This window comes from Petromyzon marinus, unplaced genomic scaffold (assembly GCF_048934315.1).
Source record: "Petromyzon marinus isolate PM22_M1 ecotype Great Lakes invasive population unplaced genomic scaffold, UKy_Petmar_22M1.pri1.0 PM_G_Scaffold_7, whole genome shotgun sequence".
Taxonomy (NCBI): domain Eukaryota; kingdom Metazoa; phylum Chordata; class Hyperoartia; order Petromyzontiformes; family Petromyzontidae; genus Petromyzon; species Petromyzon marinus.
The window spans coordinates 3901401-3922135 of NW_027423024.1; the positions used below are offsets into that span (position 1 = coordinate 3901401).

At 45.0% G+C, this 20735-nt stretch overlaps 1 pseudogene; it reads left to right on the forward strand.

The window, feature by feature from the left end:
• Positions 1–2803: 2803 nt before the first annotated feature.
• LOC142920176 (uncharacterized) lies at positions 2804–20371 on the forward strand (annotated as a pseudogene).
• The last annotated feature ends 364 nt before the right edge of the window (positions 20372–20735 follow it).

The window sequence follows — 20735 nt, forward strand, 5'->3', positions numbered from 1 at the left end:
CTACTATACATCCCGTAGATACTACTACGATCAGTAAATACTACTCCAGTCAGTAGATACTACTATACATCCCGTAGATACTACTACGATCAGTAAATACTACTCCAGTCAGTAGATACTACTATACATCCCGTAGATACTACTACGATCAGTAAATACTGCTACAGTCAGTAGGTACTACTATACATCCCGTAGATACTACTACGGTCAGTAAATACTGCTACAGTCAGTAGGTACTACTATACATCCCGTAGATACTACTACGGTCAGTAAATACTACTACAGTCAGTAGGTACTGCTATACATCCCGTAGATACCACTACGATCAGTAAATACTGCTACAGTCAGTAGGTACTACTATACATCCCGTAGATACTACTACGATCAGTAAATACTACTCCAGTCAGTAGATACTACTATACATCCCGTAGATACCACTACGATCAGTAAATACTGCTACAGTCAGTAGGTACTACTATACATCCCGTAGATACCACTACGATCAGCAAATACTGCTACAGTCAGTAGATACTACTATACATCCCGTAGATACTACTACAATCAGTAAATACTACTCCAGTCAGTAGATACTACTATACATCCCGTAGATACTACTACGATCAGTAAATACTACTCCAGTCAGTAGATACCACTATACATCCCGTAGATACTACTATGATCAGTAAATACTACTACAGTCAGTAGGTACTACTATACATCCCGTAGATACTACTACGATCAGTAAATACTGCTACAGTCAGTAGGTACTACTATACATCCCGTAGATACTACTACGATCAGTAAATACTGCTACAGTCAGTAGATACTACTATACATCCCGTAGATACCACTACGATCAGTAAATACTGCTACAGTCAGTAGGTACTACTATACATCCCGTAGATACTACTACGGTCAGTAAATACTGCTACAGTCAGTAGATACTCCAACCCTGTTCTGTGACGTCACCTCTCAGCATTACTTCATCGGCGTGAAACGTTAGGGGGAGGTGTACCTCGCTAGTGACGTCATGTCACCAAGGTATTCACCCCTCTTACGTCCACCGCGCTCTTGAACGTGACGTCACGTCCGTTTGGGTCATTGTCGATATCGTTCCAGTGCCAATCCTTATTTGGGCAAAGCTACGCCCAGTGACTGGCGGCTCATTAACATAATGTATTCGTTAAAGCCGTCGCGAGTTTATTGCGACGGGTTCAGCAATCACGGACATATGGGCGCGACATTAACATAATTTATTCACTCGATAATTTAGTTACGGAGCCGCACATTGTGGGAGGAGCGTGTCTCGTCCCCCGGAAGTGACGTCGCGTCACCTGCTGCTGCGTGACGTCACGAGGTAACGGGAAGCTATCGCTTCCTGCACTGAAATCCGGGGTGAGAAATTCTCATTGCTGTTGTTGTTGTCGTGGTGGTTGTGGTGGTTGTTGTTGTTTACCAAGGTAGAGCCTCGCTCTCTCTCTCAGGGATGTCAGTTGAGTAGCAGCGAGCATGGGAATCGATGTCCAGGTTGGAACTTTACAACGCGGGGCCTAGCCACGCGGGGCCTTGCCTCCTGCCCTTGCCTGATTCCGTTCGCTTTAATGATCTCGCTTAAGTTTAATTTGTCTTCACCCGGCTCGCCACTTTGTAACTTTGTTTTATTGTAAATATTCACGCAGTTTTTATTTTCGTTCTTTTGTTAGCAGGCCAAGCCCGCTTGAGCTGCTATACCGCTCTTGTTATCAGAAGCGACCTGCCCACAACAACACAAGGTGAGGCTTTGTCAACGTGTGTGAATGTTTTGACTTTAAACTTTGGTGACTGCAGGAATTAATATTCTTGGTTCTTTCGGTAAAGTCACGTAGATAGAAAACAAAATAACAGATAATAATTTTTCTTTTTTACAATGAAGCAAAAAACCCCACAACGTTTCTATGGCAACATTAATGTTGAAGATGCGAGGGCTTACAGGAATATTTATGACATTTGCCCTCTCATTGCGTGCCATGACTGCTGTTTGCACAGTCACACATAGTCACTGTAAGATGATTTTCTTGGTCGTGTTTTTGTATTTTTGCTTGTTGTGGTTGCACCCGATTCAAGAGCCGAATGGCTCACGGGACTATAACCAAAATAAATAAAACTGAAAATAAAAAAAAACTGAAACCGCGTGATGAATTTGGGAAAGTTTTTCACTGCATCTCCAAATATATATATGAAAGGCAAAGTTGTGATTGTGTGTGTTGTCTGTTCAAAATGTTTAGCGTACTTCCCGACATGCAACAAACTGGAAATTTGCCATGTGGGTACTTTCCAGACTGTACACCGTGCAAACATTATACAAATACACTTTTGTGTTTTTGTTGGGGGGGGGAGCTCAATAATGTATAGATTTTTTGCACGGCAAGTGACCTGTCACGTCAAATCTGTCACGTGACCCTCGCATGTGGAAGCGTCACGCATTGTAGTGTAGCGGTTAGCGTTGTCTGTGTGTGTGTCTGTGTGTGTCTGTGTGTGTGTGTCTGTGTGTGTGCGTCTCTGTGTGTGGAAGCGTCACGCATTGTAGTGTAGCGGTTAGTGTTGTCTGTGTGTGTGTCTGTGTCTCTGTGTGTGTGTATCTGTGTGTGTGTCTGTCTGTGTGTGTGTGTCTGTCTGTGTGTGTCTGTGTGTGGAAGCGTAACGCATTGTAGTGTATCGGTTAGCGCTACACCGCGCTACGAACCCGGCGACCTGAGTTCGATTCCCGCTCACGGCCACCACCGGTGACGATTATTTGAACCGCTTCTGGGCCTCCCCTAGGTCGACTCAGCCTCAAACGAGTAACTGTTGCGGTGTGAACATCGCCACTGGGGAGACAAAGGCGGCCGGACGTGATGGATCCAAGTCCCGGGCAAAGCCGGTTAGTACAGCTAGTCATGAATATATGAATGAATATAGACGTGTAAGTCACGTGTGACTGTATATATTCATTCCTCCATGGCTCGATACTGACGTGTAGATGGTGTGGATATTCTTATTTTCTGTCTGCAGCTGACGCTGGTCTGATGGAGCAAATGCACTCAGCACAGCTCGGTACGACAAGTCAACAATGTGACCAGCGTGCATACAGCACGGATCGGACTGTAAATTTGACACAGCACCAGAGAACTCGCACAGGAGAGAAACCCTTCAAGTGCACTGTGTGTGACAAGGCATTTGCATGGCCATCAGTTCTTGAGACCCACCAGAGAACACACACAGGAGAGAAACCCTTCAAGTGCACTGTGTGTGGGAAGGCATTTTCACAGTCATCTGCTCTTAAAGTACATCAGAGAACACACACGGGAGAGAAACCCTTCAAATGCACTGTGTGTGGGAAGACATTTTCAGATTCATCTACTCTTAAAACACACCAGAGAACACACACAGGAGAGAAACCCTTCAAGTGCAGTGTGTGTGGAAAGGCATTTTCAGATTCATCTCATCTTCAAAGACACCAGAGAACACACACAGGAGAGAAACCCTTCAAATGCACTGTGTGTGGGAAGACATTTTCAGATTCATTTGCTCTTAAAACTCACCAGAGAACACACACGGGAGAGAAACCCTTCAAGTGCAGTGTGTGTGGGAAGGCATTTTCAGATTCATCTACTCTTAAAAAACACCAGAGAACACACACAGGAGAGAAAGCCTTCAAGTGCAGTGTGTGTGGAAAGGCATTTTTAGATTCATCTCATCTTCAAAGACACCAGGGAACACGCACGGGAGAGAAACCCTTCAAGTGCAGTGTTTGTTCGAAGACATGTTCAGAGTCATTTGCTCTTAAAACACACCAGAGAACACACACAGGAGAGAAACCCTTCAAGTGCACTGTGTGTGGAAAGGCATTTTCAGATTCATCTACTCTTAAAAAAACACCAGAGAACACACACGGGAGAGAAACCCTTCAAGTGCACTGTGTGTGGGAAGGCATTTTCAGATTCATCTACTCTTAAAAAACACCAGAGAACACACACAGGAGAGAAACCCTTCAGGTGCAGTGTGTGTGGGAAGGCATTTTCACAGTCATCTGCTCTTAAAACACACCAGAGAACACACACGGGAGAGAAACCCTTCAAGTGCAGTGTGTGTAGGAAGACATTTTCAGATCCATCTGCTCTTAAAACACACCAGAGTACACACACGGGAGAGAAACCCTTCAAGTGCAGTGTGTGCGGGAAGGCATTTGCACATTCATCAAATCTTCAAGTACACCAGAGAACACAGAAGCATCAGAAGATCCACAAGGAGTGCAGTCTGAAATCAGCTTGTGAAAGTCAAAGTGCCGCAATTAGCCCACCCCTCATGAAACACGAACCAGAAGAAACTCCCTGCTTGGACACTTTTAAAGGTATCGAGGTGAAATGTGAAGAGGTGATGGTGAAATGTGAAGAGGTGATGGTGAAATGTGAAGAGGTGATGGTGAAGAGGGAAGAGGTGATGGTGAAGAGGGAAGAAGTGATGGTGAAGAGCGAAGAAGTGAAGGTAAAATGTGAAGATGAAGATTCAACTCCAAAATGGGACCTTCACATTGATGGAGGCAACGTGAAGCAGGAGGAGAATTCTGACTGAGGCAGAGCGAGGCAACTCCCAGCAGTTTGTGGAAGTGGAGGTGTGGGTGGACTTCCGAGACAATACAAAGTCAAGTGGTGACCCGGTAGATGTGTAAGCCAGAGACGATGTCGCTACAATAGATGCACCTTTGTCACAGGCCTTTAATGACAAGAATATGAAGTTGAACACTGATTTCCTAGGTTCAACCTGCAGAGTAAGAGCGGCCAGTCTTTGTGGACCTGTGGGTTGGGTCAATCTCTCACCAGGAGCGAGAGACAATAAGCTCCCAAGCATTCACTATGTTATAATTGCATTTACACGGTGCTTGCTTAATCGCCTGGGCAACTCGGAGTTTTGTGTCGTACCTCGTCTGAAACGCTCGAAGAGCATCCCCAAGTAGCAGCTGCCCCTGTGTGGCACAGGGTGGTGGCCCTGCACCGGCCTGCATGTGGACAAGAGCCTGTCAGTAGGGGGCGATGATTGATGCGTCATCTCAGTTGTGTAGTTTGTAGGCAATCTTGATTCGAAGCTTTCGTGACTGCAGGAATCCACACTCTTTAGTTATTTCGGTAAAGTCACCACGTGGGTAGAAACATAACAGATCACGGCGTTTAGATCACAACACAAGCAATCGTCATCAGGTGGGACAACCACAGCAAGAGAAACTGCTGAAGTAGTAGGCGCCTACTACTCCAGCAGTTTCTTCTTCTTGCTGCTGTGCTTGTCCCACCTGATGACGATTGCTTGTGTTATCGAAACGCCGTGATCTATTATTTGTAGCGCAATGTTATGAATTTGATACATTTTGACCCAGACGCAAGCATGCAACGGCCTACTCGTTTTGAATGACGCAACAATAGTACGTTGTACATACACTGTTAAGCAGACGGTGCGTGTTTGTAAAATAACTTCTTAATACGATGTAACGTGATGCAGTCAATTTCGCTGCAGTAATTCAATGTTGTTAATATGCCCGTCAATGATTTAGAATGAATACTTGTCTGATTGTGCGCGTGCATGTAACATTTTGTCTGAGGGTCAAACATTGAATAAGTGATGTTAGGACAAAGTGTGTGTGTGTGTGTTTTGGAAGTAACCTGTACAGAGAAGTCAGGTGAGACCCGTTGTTCTTGTGATACAAGTCAAAGGGTACTTTTGTGTTTCACGAAGCGTCTGCCTCTGGAGCAACTCATAGTCTTTGAAATAGGGAGCACGCTCGGATCATTCATCAGTTACAAGGCATACCACTTGAAAGTTACACGTATAGGAGGAGGTACATTCTCTACAACACGAATTGTAGTTTTGTCTTAAGTGTTGACGTCGATTTTGTCTAACTGGGACTAGAAATGCTCCTTGCTGATTCACGTCTGGATGTTCGTGACCATCGGTTGAAGCAAACCCCACTGCTGTTGTTGAGACGCTGTGCACCATTTTATGGTCCAACACATTGACGGCCTTCAGGCCAGGAAAGTCACAACATTTGCACACGAAGGACGCATTCACGCAAGTACCCCATGCTCCATTTTGAAGTTTTAAAATGAAACATCTTTGAATTGTGTTGTATTTTGAATTAGATGATTTTATTTCTTCATTAAAAGCTTGTTTCAATTTACATCTGGAAGACTTCATTGAAAAGGACATTTCGTGTGAATTTTCTCTCAACGTTAAGTAGACGGCCTTGCCGGGGGTTCGGTTCGATGCGGACTTTCACATGTTTGGGATTGCGGGATCGAGATAAGGCGACACGGAGCTGGCCGTGCGAGAAGACCGCCGTCTACAGATCGATTCCAACGTAATCGAACGTCTGTCCCTGCGCCTCCGTCGTCCATGCAGGGGGTGCGTCGGTTTGCAGCGCCCCCTGCATGAAAACAACGGAAAGTGCAGCGCTCATCACAGATAGAAAAAGTTGTGCGCTTATATTTAAAATGTTATTCTTTTATAAGGTGATGTTGAAATCGAAAAGTGTTTGGCCAGTTGATGATTTCAATCAGATTGATTCATTTATTATGCACCACATATCCGAGCTTTTGTGGTCCTGTTGAGCTAAAGTTGGAAAAAGTCCGTGACTATAACTTTGCTCAGTATTGTAAACGTGTTTCTATTATTTAGTTATTGTTTAATACAAACTTCTTCAGATAGTGGGTTTCAAGATGTACTTGAATGGCACGTTCGTTGTTCCAGTGTTTAATGGCTTGGACGTCGTGCCAAATGGCTTCCATCGATGTGGAAGTCAATGGTGGATGATAATTTGACATTTCGGTGTTGATTTGGAGTAGATTGTTTAACTGTTGCATACCGGGTGGTGAAATGCTTTGCCGAGTACCTGAACTGTTTGACCAAGTGAATTCATGAAGAGTTCGATGCGAGTTTGAGCGTTAATATTCTTGCGGAACAACAAAGGTCGGATATTTTAAAGATTCCTGATCGTACGTTTATTGCGACAATGTTCAAGGGGAACACGTGTGGAGGAGAGTTCCGGGTGAAGTCTTCCCTTACCTGGCAACCATGGTGGCTGTCCGCTGATCACTCTCGCTCCGTCACAGCTACGAGCTGTAGGAACGGGACTCTCCACCCTGGCGCTGTTTTAATTCACAGCACCAAGAGTGGAGAGCCTCATCCCTGTAGTGCCCTCCTGTCGTGCCGCAGCATTTACCGCGTAACGAGGCAACGTTTTCACGAGCAGTGCGTTCCACTACACACCCACACGAGCGAACCATGTGCAACAGTGTGCGTACATACAGACACGAACAAACATGCGGGTGCACATACACACACGAGCGCTTACTTGCAAACATGGACGAGTGGAGATGCACACACGAGTGTGGTCACCACCTGGCTAGCTACACTAGTCACGTGATAACTAGTATACTACACTATACACTACACTATACACTACTATACACTACACTACTACACACTACACTACTATACACTACACTATACACTACACTAAACACTACACTATACACTAGTATACAATACACTAGTATACACTACACTACACTTATACACTACAATATGCACTACTTTTCACTACACTATACACTGCACTATACACTACTATACACTACACTATTATACACTACACTATACACTTCTACACTACAATATACACTACTATACACTACACTATACACTACAATATACACTATTATACACTACACTATACACTTATACACTACACTATACACTTATACACTACAATATACACTACTATACACTACACTATACACTACAATATACACTATTATACACTACACTATACACTTATACACTACAATATACACTACTATACACTACAATATACACTATTATACACTACACTATACACTTATACACTACACTATACACTACTATACACTACACTACTATGCAATACACTATTATACACTACACTATACACTTATACACTACAATATACACTACTATACACTACACTATTCACTACACACTACTATACACTACACTAAACACTACACTACTATACACTACACTATACACTACACTATACACTACTATACACTACTATACTATACAATACTATACACTACACTATACACTACACTACTATACACTACACTATACACTACACTATACACTACTACACACTAGTGCTGCACTAGTCCCCAAACTGCAAAGACAAAGGCTCCCCAATGTAGACTGACACATCCACAGACCCACACATGGACCCACGGACTCGCACAGAAACCCACGGACTCATCGACTCCCACTGGGCGTGCGCTGTTAGCGAGCACCGGTGAGGGTCGCGATGGAACAACACCAGGGGCTGGTGTGGACAGAACCACGGCTGGCCGCTCGTCTCTCAAATTCTGATGTTAGCACCCCCACCCACCTCACCACCTCCTTCATTATGGCTGAGTCCACCTAAGTGACGCTCAGGACTGCTTCAGGTCAGGGGCCGACCTGAAATGACGTCACGTAATTTTAGAGGATTTTTGATCCCCCCCCCCATCGTCGCATGACGTCACAAAAAGTCAGACCCCTCCCCCTCAAATATGACGTCACAAAGCTGCCCACCCCCCCAAAATAATATATAAAACATGCTTCAAATCGCTTTAAACTATTGTCATTGTAGTGCGTAGTTAATGTGGCGCTGCACTCTGTAGGTAGAAAACATTTATTACAAAGTCTATTTAAGTAGAACGTGTCTATTTAAAGTTGCGCAATTTGATGTGACGTCACTTTTCTCAACCCCCCCCCCCCTCGTCACACATCATCACAAACGTCTGACCCCGCCCCCCCCTCCCCCTCTAGGTGCGTGACGTCATTCACGGACGGCCAATAATTGTCGCTGGTATTGGCCGTGAGCGAGAATGGCGCAGCGCCGCTAACCGCTACGCCGTGATGGTGCCCTTATCTGCATGAACAGAAACGCGGTCGGACGATGGGTGATCCGTTGGTGCGGGCAGGACGAATGATCTCGGGCGTACCTCCTGACGTGGAAGGCGAGGGAGGTCGGAGTGCGCGTGTGAAGAGAGACGGCAAGGGGCGGGAGGAGAGGGGAGGCGATCGGACGGAGCGGAAGCAGGAGGACGAGGGCAGGAGAGCCAGCGGAGCCGTGGAGGAGTCTGGGCGCGCTTGATGGTGAAAGTTGACGTGGACGCACGCTGCAGAAGAGAAGAAAATCTTCACGCTCGGCGCCACACACAGCCAGACCTAGCTCACCTCATCCATCTTGCTGACGATGTGTAGGACGACTAGACTCTGATTGTCTTGTAGCTCTGTGGAAAGAAGGAGAGGTATCAGGTACCACTAGTCAGTATGTACTGCTGTAATCATAGCAGGTACCACCACAGTCAGTATGCACTGCTGTAATCATAGCAGGTACCACCACAGCAATATGCACTGCTGTTATAGCATAAAAAATATAACGATACTATCATAGAATGTTAACTAAACGAGTATACATTTTTAACTAATTTAGGATAAACATTAAACTTAATGAGTATGGATAAATATACTGCATTAGCATACAGATTAAAATTAATTAGCATACCAAAATTAGCATAGGACAACCGTTGACCAATCACTGCGCACCATCGCCGGAGACGCGCCCAGGTTTGCCTCTCGACCAATCGGATCGCTGGCCCTCCCCCCCTCCCCACTTTGGCACGCGGCGACCAATCAGATCGCGGGAGGACGCTACCATTTTCAATGCCCTACACGCTGAACGCCGCGCGCCCATGTGCGTGTGAGTGTTTAGTTTTGTTTTAATTATTTTAATCATTAAAGTTCGCGAGTGTCAAGGTAAGCTACGTTGACTTTTTTTTAAAAGCATTTTCTCAAGAGAACCGTTGTTGCTGCTGTTGTTGTGAAAGGCCCGGTACACCCTGAGGCCTTGCCTAGACTAGGACAGCCTTGATGTCACGTGGGTCCACACTCTTTGCATCTTTCGGTAAAGTCACGGAGGTAGAAAATACAATTTATTAATTATTTAATTACATTTGATTTATACCTACATTAAATAGAATTTTATTATTAATTTAAATGTCTTTTATACCTACGTGATTTTTTATAAATGAATATTTTTTTTATAATTTAAATTTTATTTTTTACTTACGTTAAATTTAATTCAAATTTGTAATAAATACAATTTTATTTCATACATACGTTAAATTAAATTGAAATTTTTAATGAATTACATTTATTTAAATTAAATTTATTTTATTTTATATCTACGTTAAATTAAATTTATTAGTAAATAAATTTTATTTTATTTAAATTTATTTTATTTCATACCTACACATGTACAGTCATTTTAACTGCTCTGACTAAGTGTGGCCTGGAATCGTATTATTAAGTAATACATTTTACAATTACAATTCCTTATAGAGGAACCCCATACTAATGAACTGACTACGTATCTATATAATTAAAACACCGCACGCAAATACCGCAAAAGTGGACCCCGTTGTCAATGATATAATTCGATGTACGTACAGCAGTTGCTGTACGTACATCATTAAAATGATACCGATTGCAATACGTCACCAAAGACGACACAATTTTAATTTGACCCCCGGGTCTGATCGCGTTAACCGTGCAGGTGGTGGGGGTCGAGAGGTGACTTGCACGCGTGTGCAGCTTGTTGAATATTGACGTGCGATGACTTGTGGAGAGGAAGAATGTTGATGATGGCGATGCAAGTCTTGAAGTCTGACGCTGTTCTCCGAGTCGTGTAGCCTACCGCGTGCGACTTTGGGGATTGCGTAATGTCATTTTAGTTTTCTCTGTGGAACTTTTTATTTTGTTGATTCTCACGATGTAACTAACGTAGGGCGGGCTTGGGAGCGGCGTTGACGATGTGTTTTGGCGTTACACCAACCAGCACCTTTGCATTCAGAAGTTGGAGGTGCTTTGATTGTTACAGCGAGAGGTGGAATCATCATCGCCATCGTCATGGGTTTCAGTGGGCACGGAGCCCGTCAAGGGAATGGGTAGGTAGAGGAATGGGGTTGGATTTAGAATTAATACTTGTCTGATTGTGCTTGTGCATGTAACATTTTGTCTGAGGGTCACACATTGAATAAGTGATGTTAGCACAAAGTGTGTGTGTGTGTTTGGAAGTAACCTGTACAGAAAACTCAGGTGAGACCCGTTGTTCTTGTGATACAGGTCAAAGGGTACTTTTGTGTTTCACGAAGCGTCTGCCTCTGGAGCAACTCATTGTCTTTGAAATAGGGAGCACACTCGGATCTTTCATCAGTTACAAGGCATACCACTTAAAAGTTACACGTATAGGAGGAGGTACATTCTCTACAACACGAATTGTAGTTTTGTCTTACGTGTTGACGTAGATTTTGTCTAACTAGGACTAGAAATGCACCTCGCTGATTCACGTCTGGATGTTCGTACCTATCGGTTGAAGCAAACCCCACTGCTGTTGTTGAGACGCTGTGCACCAATAAGGGTCCAACACATTGACGGCCTTCAGGCCAGGAAAGTCACAAGATTTGCACACGAAGGACGCATTCACGCAAGTACCCCATGCTCCGTTTTGAAGTTTTAAAATGAAACATCTTTGAATTGTGTTGTGTTTTGAATGAGATGATTTTATTTCTTCATTAAAAGCGTGTATCAATTTACATCTGGATGACTCCATTGAAAAGGACATTTCATGTGAATTTTCTCTCGTCATTAAGTAGATGGCCTTGCCGGGGGTTCGGTTCAATGCGGACACAAACAGTGTACACACAGAGTGTACACACAGTGTACACACACAGTGTAGACACAGTGTACATTCAGAGTGTACACACACACAGTGTACACACACACAGTGTACACACACACTGTACACACACAGTGTACACACACACAGTGACACACAGTGTATACAGACATAGCGTACACACAGTGTGCACACACACAGTGTACACGCACACAATGTACACACACAGTGTATACACAGTGACACAAAGTGACACAACAACAACCGCCATTCGCCACTAAGTGGCGGTGACGTCACCACGACGCTTGTGCCAGGCACAGTGACACACACAGTGACACACAGCGACACACAGTGACACACACAGTGTACACACACAGTGTACACACACACACAGTGTATACACAATAATGTCCACGTTGTTGCTGAGCTCACACACCCAAGGGAGGGAGCAATGGAAAATGAATCTAAATCAACTTAAACTCCAACTCTGTGACGTCACCACTCTGCATTACCTCATCGGTGTGAAACGCCAGGGGGAGGTGTACCTCGCTAGTGACGTCATGTTACCAAGGTATTCACCCCTCGCCCGTCCACCGCGCTCTTGAGCGTGACGTCACCTCCGCTTGGGTCACTGCCGATATCGTTCCAATGGCAATCCTTATTTGGGCAAAGCTACGCCCAGTGACTGGTGGCTCATTAACATAATGTATCCGTTAAAGCCGTCGCGAGTTTATTGCGACGGGTTCAGCGCCCACGCCCCCATCCCTCGACATATGGGCCTGCCTCATTAACATAATTTATTTAGTTAGAGAGCCGCTTGTGGGAGGGAAGTGACGTCATACTACTTCCTGCTGTCGCGAGGCAACAGGAAGCTTGAAATTGATTGGTCCACACCCAAGACAGCTTTCTTTAGAGCCTCGTCTCACGTTGGTGTTGGACCAGAAGACGCCAAAAAGAAAGCTGTCTCGGGTGTGGACCAATCAATTTCAAGGACAGTGCCACATACATTATCAGAGTTGTTGTTTTGTGTTTGCGTTCCGACCGCAGGTATTGTGGTGAATGTGAACATGACTCCTTGTAAAAAAGGTGTCAGTTTTGTTGCCAGATTAAAGGGTAAAAATAACAATTATCATATTTTGTTACTGGCAAATGAGGTTTACAATGGTGTAAGGTGGGGCTTGTCAACAGCGTGGTGGTGTTCACTCTAGACACGTGGCGGTGTTCACTCTAGACGCTTAGTGGTGTTCACTCTAGACGCTTAGTGGTGTTCACTCTAGACGCTTAGTGGTGTTCACTCTAGACGCGTGGTGGTGTTCACTCTAGACACGTGGCGGTGTTCACTCTAGACGCGTGGTGGTGTTCACTCTAGACGCGTGTTGGTGTTCACTCTAGACGCTTGGCGGTGTTCACTCTAGACGCGTGGTGGTGTTCACTCTAGACACGTGGCGGTGTTCACTCTAGACACGTGGTGGTGTTCACTCTAGACACGTGGTGGTGTTCACTCTAGATGCGTGGTGGTGTTCACTCTAAACGCGTGGCAGTGTTCACTCTAGACGCGTGGCGGTGTTCACTCTAGACGCTTAGTGGTGTTCACTCTAGATGCGTGGCGGTGTTCACTCTAGACGCGTGGTGGTGTTCACTCTAGACACGTGGCGGTGTTCACTCTAGATGCGTGGCGGTGTTCACTCTAGACACGTGGCGGTGTTCACCCTAGACGCGTGGCGGTGTTCACTCTAGATGCTTGGTGGTGTTCACTCTAGACGTGTGGTGGTGTTCACTCTAGACGCGTGGCGGTGTTCCCTCTAGACGCGTAGTGGTGTTCACTCTAGACACGTAGTGGTGTTCACTCTAGACGCGTGGTGGTGTTCACTCTAGACGCGTGGCGGTGTTCACTCTAGACACGTGGTGGTGTTCACTCTAGACGCTTGGTGGTGTTCACTCTAGACGCTTGGTGGTGTTCACTCTAGACACGTGGTGGTGTTCACTCTAGACGCGTGGTGGTGTTCACTCTAGACGCGGGGTGGTGTTCACTCTAGATCAGTGGTTCTTAACCTGGGTTCGATCGAACCCCAGGGGTTCGGTGAGTCGATCTCAGGGGTTCGGCAGAGCCCCCGCCACGGAGGTCCGGACACACTTGAATTATTGTGTAAATTTGTGATGACACACACGGCCCGCTTGGCCATCACTGGCTGCAGATGATCATGCTACACTGCTTGGCCAATCAGCGCTGCGGGGAATTTAGTGCGTACTCAGTAGTCAACGTGTGACTGTTGTTGTCGTACGTCGTGTGATTTCTTTAATATTTTATCCATACTAACTATGTCGGGCAAAAGAAGAAAGTGGTCGGACGAATATGTACAACATGGATTCTCATGTATCACGGAACGTGATGGGAGTGAGCGTCCTATCTGCATGATTTGCAACGCCAAGTTGAGCAACTCTAGTCTTGCACCGGCAAAACTAAAGGAACACTTCTTGAAGCTGCATGGAGACGGGGAATACAAGAACACAACACTTGCTGAATTCAGGGTGAAGAGAGCCAGATTCGATGAAAGGGCCACTCTGCCTGCTCTTGGATTTGTACCTGTTAACAAACCGATCCTGACAGCATCGTACGAAGTTGCTTACCTGATCGCAAAGCAGGGCAAGCCACACACCATTGGTGAAACACTTGTGAAACCAGCTGCATTAAAGATGGCGAATCTGATACTCGGAACAGCGGCCGAAGGTAAATTATCCCAAATTCCCCTTTCAAATGACACCGTCAGTGACAGAATAGAAGACATGAGTAAAGACATCGTGGCTCAAGTAGTCGCGGATCTGATTTCAAGCCCGGCAAAATTCAGCCTTCAACTCGACGAAACCACAGACGTTTCTGATCTAAGCCAGCTTGCTGTTTTTGTACGCTATGTGAAAGACGACATGATAAAAGAAGAGTTTTTATTTTGTAAGCCTCTTACAACAACAACGAAGGCAGCCGATGTGAAGAAGCTTGTGGATGACTTCTTCAGAGACAACAATATTTCATGGGATATGGTTTCTGCAGTTTGTACGGACGGAGCTCCAGTCATGCTGGGAAGAAAGTCTGGTTTTGGTGCGCTAGTAAAGGCCGATGCACCACACATCATTGTGACGCATTGTATTCTGCACAGGCATGCGTTGGCAACAAAAACCTTACCTCCAAAAATGGCAGAAGTATTAAAAACTGTGGTGGAATGTGTGAACTATGTGCGAAAAAGTGCTCTGAGGCACCGCATCTTCAGTGAGCTGTGTAAAGAAATGGGCTCTGAATTTGAGGTACTTCTGCTCCATTCTAATATTCGGTGGTTATCCCGGGGACAGGTGCTGAATCGTGTTTTTGCCATGCGTGTGGAATTAGCCCTGTTTTTGCAAGAGCACCAACACTGCCATGCAAATTGCTTCAAAAATCCTGAGTTCATTCTCATTTTAGCGTACATGGCTGATATATTCGCAGCTCTCAATCATCTCAATCAGCAGATGCAGGGTGGTGGAGTCAATATCATGGAAGCAGAAGAACACCTGAAGGCTTTTCAAAAAAAGCTACCGTTATGGAAACGACGAACAGAGAACAATAACTCCGCAAACTTCCCGCTTCTGGACGACTGTGCAAGTAAGATCGAAGATGTGTCTGGAATCGGAGATATTTCTGTATCCACGGAACTGAAGCAAACAATTGCCACACACTTAGATGAGCTTGCAAAGTCTCTCGACCGATATTTCCCTACAAGAGAGTCATATCCAGCATGGGTTAGACAGCCGTTCAGGTTTGCTGTTGAAACAGCAGATGTCAATGATGAATTCCTCGACGAAATCATTGAAATTCAGCAGAGCCAGGTTCAACAGCAACTCTTCAGAACAACAACGCTCTCAACGTTTTGGTGTCGACAAATGAACAAGTATCCAGTTATTGCTAAGAAAGCCCTGGATTTTTTTATACCATTTGTTACAACATATCTTTGTGAGCAATCCTTTTCGAGGATGCTGGACATAAAAACGAAGAAAAGGAACAGACTTTGCTGTGAAAATGACATGAGAGTGGCACTTGCCAAGGTGAAGCCACGCATATCTGAACTGATCTCTCAAAGGCAACAGCAGAAGTCACTTTGATTTCCAGGTATGTAATTTGTTGTGAGTTTATGCATTGTGTTGGTTTTATTCTTTGAACAAGGTAATGTTCATGCACGGCTCATTTTGTGTACCAGTAAAAAACATATCTATGTCTTGAATTTGAAAAAAATCACATTTTATTTTTCACTAAAGAGGGGTTCGGTGAATGCGCATATGAAACTGGTGGGGTTCGGTACCTCCAACAAGGTTAAGAACCACTGCTCTAGATGCGTGGCGGTGTTCATTCTCTACATGTAGAGGGGAGACCGGGGGTTCGGGAAGGAAATCCACACGACCACGGGGAGAGAGACACGCAGCCTCGGTTGTGTTGATTGATCCTCAATTAACTACTTGGTGGAGTGAGGAAGCATTAATACTGAGCAGGTGAAGGTGGCAAGGCGTGGGTCTGGACACACCACCACCTGTGAACCATGCCAGTGTGTGACAGTGGTGGAGCCAGTGGGGGGTGGGGTGGCACGTGCCCCCCCCAACGATCCGATCGAAATCCCTAATTTTGATAGGATCATTGGGGTTTATTAGTAATAAGCTTCACTACCCAGCTTCGCCCGGGACTTGGATTATTGTCTTGGATTAACTTCACATTCCCTTCCATTTCACTGAAAAACCCTGGAAAAAATTGATGCTTGCAAGAAAGAAAAAAGCCGAAACAAATCAATTTACCTAAATCGGATGTTTTCACTCAAGGAAATTCAACCTCTTACGCCACTTATACGTAAGGTCGATTTTGGCCACCCGGGAAGGGAATAATGACGTGGCGAGCTGAAAATAGTCACGTTCATTTAGAAATTCCAGACAGCGTCAGCTGTGCAAATTTTCACGACGCCAGAGCTCGGCGCTGGAGAGGTTTTTGCTGCTTCGCACAAACAAACAGATGGAATGTTCTGCTTCATATTTAAGATAGCAGTTCTACCCGTTCTTCGCACGGAGGATATGTATTGAACTCCGAGAAGCCAATGGCTTCATCGGCCAGGAGCGAAGCGCCACCTAAAATCTCCCGGCACGTCTGTTAACAGCTCTAAGCATTGCAGAGCGCTTAACTCAGAGGTGTTGCGGGTTGACGCCAGACACTTCATGGTCATTCCCCCCCCCCCCCAAAAAAAAATACTAAAGACTTTTTTTATATTTTTTACATTGTGTACAGTATGGAACATACCCACATGCCAAATTTCAAGTGTGTGGCACGTTGGGAAGTATGCTAAACATTTCGAACAGACACAAGTATCCACACATTTCCCTTTCATATATATAGATAAATCAGCATTTTGCGACCCCCACTGCCACCGTGTGGCATATTATTACGTGCCAGGGACTCTATGAGAGGACAACAGTCCAAGTCCATAATTGGCAATAAGTAACGGCAAAGCAGTTGTAAGTGACTCACAGAATTTTGCGCAGTTGCGTATACAGAGTACACGACTTCCCTGAAGGCAAACACCTTCAGCGAGCGCAATGCCGATCACACGCGTCGAATAAAAAGTAAGGGACAAGTCATTACATACTAACAACTCCTTACTTACTAACAACTCCTTACTTACTAACAACTCCTTACTAACAACTCCTCACTTACTAACAACTCCTTACTAACAACTCCTCACTTACTAACAACTCCTTACTAACAACTCCTTACTTACTAACAACTGTCATTTCATTGCTGGAGGGGTTGCCCCCCTACCTGAAAATCCTGGCTCCACCTCTGAGTGTGTGACAGTGTCAAGTTTGTGTTTTCAGTAAAGTCTATTAACTCTATTGAGCACGGAGGTTATATCAAAACAGTAGTTTAGTTTTGTTTTCCTCTGCAACTCTTTGTAAGAATGGAGTCAGGAAGTTAACACAGCACACACGTGCAGCTGAAGTCGGATCTGTTCATCCCAGCATTCAAGGACATCTGAGCCTGGCTTCACACCTCTAAGTTGCGATTGAACATTAATTTATGCATTTCTGCATAACACAAATAGTATTATTTTAAACACCCTTTGCTATGTCAGCTGAAGTTAGCTTTCATAAATATTCCTTTTGAAGCCAGACAGCTGAAATTGTGTGCTCGGAGTTTTTGGTTAACATTCATTTTGAAGATACGAGGGCTTCCAGGCATGTTTGTAACCATTTTCCCTCTCATTGTGTGCCATAACAGCCCGTGTGTTGAATTTGGGACACTTTTCCACTATATCATGAATATATGAATAAGTATAGACGTGTAAGTCACGTTTTACTGTGTATATATGCTTTCCTCTGTGTATCGATACTGACGTGTAGATGGTGTAGATATTATATTTTTATGTCTGCAGCTGACGCTTCCTCTGACGCTTCCTCTGCAGAATTGGTCTGATGGAGCAAAGGCGCTCGGCGCAGCTCGTTACTACAAGGCAACATTGTGACTGGTGTGCATACAGCACGGATCGTACTGGAAATTTGACACGACACGAGAGAACTCACACAGGAGAGAAACCCTTCAAGTGCAATGTGTGTGGGAAGGCGTTTGCACGTTCATCTACTCTTGTAGAACACCAGAGAACACACACGGGAGAGAAACCCTTCAAGTGCAGTGTGTGTGGGAAGGCGTTTGCACAGTTATCTGTTCTTGTAATACACCAGAGAACACACACGGGAGAGAAACCCTTCAAGTGGAGTGTGTGTGGGAAGGCGTATGCACGTTCATCTGTTCTTGTAGAACACCAGAGAACACACACGGGAGAGAAACCCTTCAAGTGCAGTGTGTGTGGGAAGGCGTTTGCACAGTTATCTACTCTTGTAGCACACCAGAGAACACACACGGGAGAGAAACCCTTCAAGTGCAGTGTGTGTGGGAAGGCGTTTGCACGTTCATCTCTTCTTGTAGAACACCAGAGAACACACACGGGAGAGAAACCCTTCAAGTGCAGTGTGTGTGGGAAGGCGTTTGCACGTTCATCAAATCTTAAAGTACACCAGAGAACACAAAAGCATCAGAAGATCCACAAGGAGTGGAGTCTGAAATCAGCTTGTGAAAGTCAAAGTGACGCAATGAGCCCATCCCTCATGAAACAACCGGAAGAAAATCCCAGCTTGGACACTTTTAAAGGTATCAAGGTGAAATCTGAAGAGGTCAAGGTGAAATGTGAAGAAGTGAAGAGCGAAGAAGTGAGGGTAAAATGTGAAGATGAAGATTCAGCTCCAAAATGGGACCTTCACATCGATGGAGGCAACGTGAAGCAGGAGGTGAATTCTGACTGTGAGGCAGAGCGAGGCAACTCCCAGCAGTTTGTGGAAGTGGAGGTGTGGGTGGACTTCCTCCGAGACAATACAACTCAAATGGAGACCCGGTAGATGTGTAAGCTTGAAACGATGTCGCTCCAATAGATGCACCTTCATCACAGGCCTTTAATGACAAGAATGAAGTTGAACACTCAATTCCTAGGTTCAACCTGCAGGGTAAGAGCGGCCAGTCTTTGTGGACCTGTGGGTTGGGTAGATCTCTAACCAGGAGCGAGAGTCGAATAAGCTCCCAAGCATTCACTAGGTTCTAATAATTCCATTTATATGGTGCTTGCTTAATCGCCTCGGCAATTCGGAGTTTTGTGTCGTATCTCGTCTCAAACACTCGAAGAGCATCCCCAAGTAGCAGCTGCCCCTGTGTGGCACAAGGTGGTGGCCCTGCTCCGGCCTGCATGTGCACAAGAGCCTGTCAGTAGGAGGCGATGGTTGATGTGGCATCTTAGTTGTGGAGTTTGTAGGTAATGTTTAGAATTTGATAAATTTTGACCCAGACGCCAGTATGCAATGGCCTACTCGTTTTGAATGGCGCAATAGTATGTTGTACATACTAAAATAGCTTCTTGTTAATGCGATGTAACCTGATGCAGTATGTTTCAGTGCAGTAATTGAATTTTGTTAATATGCCTGTCAATAATACTTGTCTGATTGTGTGCATACATGTACCATTTTGTCTATAAGGGTTAAACATTGAATAAGTGATGTTAGGACAAAGTGTGTGTTTTGGAAGTAACCTGTACAGATAACTCAGGTGAGACTCATTGTTCTTGTCATACAGGTCAAAGGGTATTTTGTGTTTTCAGGAAGCTTCTCCCTCTGGAGCAACTCATTGTCTTTGAAATAGGGAGCACACTCGGATCATTAATCAGTTACATGGCATACCTCTCAAAGGTTACACGTAGAGGAGATTCATTCTCTACAACACAAATTGTAGTTTTGTATTACGTGTTGACGTAGATTTTGTCGAACTAGGACTAGAAATGCTCCTTGCTGATTAACGTCTGGATGTTCACAACCAAGGGTTGAAGCAAGGCTGACCGCCTGCGGCGCCCCTCACAACCATTTGTGGCCTTGGGCCAGGAAAGTCACGAAAAAAATTGCACAAGAACGACGCATCCACGCAAGCTCCCAATGCTCCGTTTTGAAGTTTGAAAATGAAACAACTTTGAATTGTATTATGTTTTGAATTAAATAATTGTATTTCTTCATTAACAGCTTATTCATTGAAAACGATATTTCGTGTGAATTTTCTCTCGTCGTTAAGTAGATGGCTTTGCCAGGGGTTCCGTTCGATGCGGACTTTCACCTGGTTGGGATCGCCGGATCGAGATGAGGCGACACAAAGCTTGCCGTGCGAGAAGACTGTCGTCTGCAGATCGATTTCAACACGATCGAACGTCTGTCCCTGCGCCTCTGTCGTTCATGCAGGGGGCGCGTAGGTTTGCAGCACCCCATGCATGAAAATGACGGAACGTGCAGTGTTCGTCACGAAGTTGTGCATAAGCGCCATAACAAGGCACTGTAAGCTGACCTGCCACCACATTCACAGGTCAACGGGGCAGCCGAGAGAGAGCGC